This window comes from Carlito syrichta, unplaced genomic scaffold (genome assembly GCF_000164805.1).
Source record: "Carlito syrichta isolate Samal-C Ts95f unplaced genomic scaffold, Tarsius_syrichta-2.0.1 Scaffold314790, whole genome shotgun sequence".
NCBI lineage: Eukaryota > Metazoa > Chordata > Mammalia > Primates > Tarsiidae > Carlito > Carlito syrichta.
Genome location: NW_007258886.1, coordinates 236,282 through 236,889, shown reverse-complemented (window position 1 = coordinate 236,889; position 608 = coordinate 236,282).

The following is a 608-nucleotide window of genomic DNA, read 5'->3' as shown; positions in this document are numbered from 1 at the left end:
GAAACAAAGAACAGAGTACCAAATATTCTCACTCATAAGTGGACCTTGAACAATTATTATACTACTACAAGAAAGGGATTGACAGTAGTGGGAAACTGTTAGGGGAGGGAGTGGGACTGGCAGTTGAGGGAAACTGCCAGGGAAGGGAGGGGCAGACCTCATCAACAATGAACATTTGTATACCTAACCCTGAATTGTACCTCACATCTTAAAAAAAGAAGAAGAAGAAGAAGGAGGAGGAGGAGGAGGAGGAGAAGAAGAAGAAGAAGAACGGCAAGAATGGGCATCTTGAAGAATTCTTCTTGTTGAAGAAAAGTGGGTTCTGTTTCTCAGATGTGGTTTGAAAAAGAGTTGATTGGGGACGGGAAGAGCTCATCTTTGCTTCATTGTTGATCTGCTGGCCCACTAAGTAAACGGGAAAGTCAGCCTGATCCCTGCTGTCCATGGTTCCATTTGACCACATTCCTTGAAGTAAGCAGCTAGAAAGGTAGGAGTGTTAACTTACTGTTGCATAGTTCCCGATGCCAGGGAATAATTCTCTCTCTCTTTCTCTTTCTTTCCTTTTTTCCTGGAGACAGTGTCTTATTCTGTACCCAGTCTGGAGTGCA